We start from the raw sequence: 3,306 nt of genomic DNA, 5'->3' as shown, positions 1-3,306 counted from the left end.
TTCATCCTCATCTCGCGGTGCGGCGAGCCGCACTCGGACATGGCCTTCATCAGCGTGTGGATGCAGGTCGTCTTCCCGGCGCCGCTGGGCCCCAACGCCATCATCCCTGCAGGAGCACACCGCAGCTGAGCTCGGCTTCACAGCGAGGAGCTCTCATGATGCTGCCGCGTTTTTTGAGATATTTGAGGAGTTCACACGGCGCTCAGTCCGTATGAAACCAAAACTGTACGAGCGGTCATTTACACGCAGAGCTCGACTTTTCTCGATGTGGACGAGAGCGAAGGCGACGCTCAGTGTCAGTGAAGAAGAACACGTTCTGTCTGACATCTGAAGATTTGGGACTTCAAGAAAAAAGTTGTAAAATTCTGAGAAAAAAAGACGCAATTTTCAGAGAATAAAGTCCAGTCTTTACGAGAACGAGGATATCGTTACATCCTCCGTCCCTGGTGTGAAACACACAGTCAACAGGTGATGTCACATGGTGAACCTGGTGGCCAGTGGATTTTTGTTTTGCATTCAGAAAACCAAAATCGTGAAACGAGCTGTTTACCCTTTAGAAACAGGAAGACCAAAAAACATGTTTTTTTGTGTTTGATAATAAAATTTGAAAAAACAACCCATTTGGTTTTCTTTGACGTGCTTAAAACTGGAATTTGCGCGGAAAACATGTTTATATATTATGAATTACAAACAGTCATTATGGTGTGTGTGTGTGTGTGTGTGTGTGCGTGTGTGCGTGTGTGTGTGTGTGTGTGTGTGTGTATATGTGTGTGTGTGTGTGTGTGTGTGTGTGCGTGTACCATGTCTGACTCTCTGCGTCTCGTAGAGCTGAACCAGTTTGAGGATCCAGGGCGGGTGAGGGATCAGACCGGCCTGCTGAGCCTGACTGCAGATGGACGCCTCCAGGTCGGGATATCCGGCTTTATCCAGAACTGCAGGAGGATTCAACAAAATCACAAACGGAAAATCACGAAATCTAAAAATAATCTGTGCGAGCCGAGACACAAAAGCAGAAACATCCGCAGCAGCGCGATGTTCGACGGAAACTCACCGATACCAGGAAACAGATCGTTGATGAGACTCATGAACAGAGGCTCGTCCTCGTCCACCTGCAGAGACACAAGAGACGCGTTACTGCTGTCAAATGACACTGACCAAAAATAAAAATCTATGAATAAATATCATTCCTGCAGCTGAAATCTTCAAGCAAACTGAGATGCACCGATGCTTATTTATTTATTTATCTATTTGCAATTTGCAGGACATTTCTTGGCAAGTTACTTGTTGCCTTTTTCCCATGATTTCAAAAAATCGCAATTTAATTTTCTCGGGTTTAAATGCTCGTTGAGGGCAGCACAAGACAACTGATGTCACTCCAGGTGTTCAAGGGTTAATATTTGGCTAAATGCAGCTACAAAGTTTCTGCTGCAAACATTAATGTTACACTGTTAATGATGAATAAAACAGCTGTTAATGCTCGCGTGTGTTAAATTATAAAATAACATTAATGACATAAAATAAAAATAAAACAAAAAAAACAGGCGTGAATCCTCCAAATGTTCCACATATTTGACTTTTAAGAGACTGCTATTGGTCCCGGCAGCACATGAGGGGATATTTAAATGAGTAACAACAAACGGCAGGAAATCAAATCAAATGTTGTGATTTCGGGTTCTTTCTGAACAAAACTATCATCAGTTAAACTCTTTATGACATAAAAACTTCAAATAAAACCATTTATTTGTGATATTTAGCTTCATTTTACCAAAAGTTTTGTTGCTAAGTTTCCCTCCACTTTACCTGCAGCTCCTGGATTCAAACTGACAAACAGGAAGTGGGAGCTTCCAACTGGTTTTGTGGCAGAGGGGGACTGGGACTGTACCATGTTGAGCAGATTAGAGGGGGGTTCATTCTCTCTGGGACCAGCCTTTTTAAAGCACCACAAACAACCTGCCCCCCTTTTTTCTGTTAGATTAGTGATTTGAAATCCTTTTTACATAAAAATATAAATACAAAAATAAAAACATGCAAAAAAAAAAAAAATTAAAAAATAAAATGAAACTGTAGTTAACTCCTTATAATCGTATTACTTTGGTTAAGTGGTCTTTAAATTCTTAAAAGTTCCATGTAAGTGCTCATAAAAATATAACAGGGCCAATAAAAGTGTTTATGCAATTATTAACATTTATGAAATCTTATTATTTTGGTTAGACATCATATTAACATTAATATGTGGTCTATAAACACTTAAAAGTTTCATGTTAGTGCTCATAAATATCTTAAAAGCCAATTATAAATCTGTTTAATTAACTATCAAAACTAATTACGCCTTATTAATGTTAATACACATCCCATCATGCTGATAATTGATCTAAAAACTCTTACAGGTAGTTCTCAGAAATACCTTATAAGATACTAAATGTGTTTATGCAAGAGTTAACACCTATGAAGTCTTATTACTTTTATCAAACATCTTATTAATGCTGACAGTCGGTCTTAAAACTTTCCAGTAAGTGCTCATAAATCGGTTTGATTTCTTTGGAAAACATACAATGTGCAAGTTGGTTAAACCTTAAAAATGAAATTCAACATTTTTAGAGGAAAATCTCCCGGGGAGGAAAAAAGAAAAACTTAGGGAAAAGACTAGATTAATAATCATAATTACATATCTTATTAAGTTATAGAATTATTAAAATTTTTAAGCTCTTCTTAAAAGTCTCGATTACTTGTTTTTCTATATTTACTTTTTTATTTTCAGGTTATTTTCTTGCACTTTTTACTAATTTCTTGCCAGTTTTTGTGTAATTTCTGTTTTCATTGCTCAGTGCGCTCTTTCTACGTTATTCAAAGAAATCGAGACACACACACACACACACACACACACACACACACAGAGGCCAGTGGGACGCACCAGTTTGGAGAGGTTCATGTCTCTCAGGACCCTCATCACCACGGTCTTCTCTGGTTCTGACGGGTTGGATCTCTTCACGGCTCCCAGCGTCCTCAGAACCGACAAAATGTTCCTCAGACCAAAATCATAGTGGACCTGATGTTTACACAGAACCAGAACCAGAAGCGTTGACTCAGCTGGACCGCAGAGAGTTTTAGTAACAGATGAACAGAGACGGAGCCTCACGCAGGAAACACACAAACACGTTTTCTCATTTTTGTTCGTCTCCAGGATTTGTTCCCACAGATTTTTGGAATTCGCCATCGTTTTCTTATTTTTGCTTTTCTCTGAGTTAAGACAAAATTTTACAAATAGTCCAGATGAGAGAAAAACATCTGGCTTTCACAGGCCAAAAA

General features: G+C 39.1%; 1 long non-coding RNA gene across 1 annotated transcript; it reads right to left on the bottom strand.

The window, feature by feature from the left end:
- Positions 1-850: 850 nt before the first annotated feature.
- Positions 851-2,986, bottom strand: LOC121937624. The gene is made up of 3 exons (XR_006105177.1): positions 2,912-2,986; positions 1,052-1,109; positions 851-932 (listed from the first exon to the last, which is right to left on the bottom strand). It is a non-coding gene; the product is annotated as an uncharacterized LOC121937624 (long non-coding RNA).
- Between the last annotated feature and the right edge of the window lie 320 nt (positions 2,987-3,306).

This window comes from Plectropomus leopardus, unplaced genomic scaffold (assembly GCF_008729295.1).
Source record: "Plectropomus leopardus isolate mb unplaced genomic scaffold, YSFRI_Pleo_2.0 unplaced_scaffold26898, whole genome shotgun sequence".
Taxonomy (NCBI): Eukaryota; Metazoa; Chordata; class Actinopteri; order Perciformes; family Serranidae; genus Plectropomus; species Plectropomus leopardus.
This window is presented reverse-complemented; position numbering and strand designations above follow the sequence as displayed.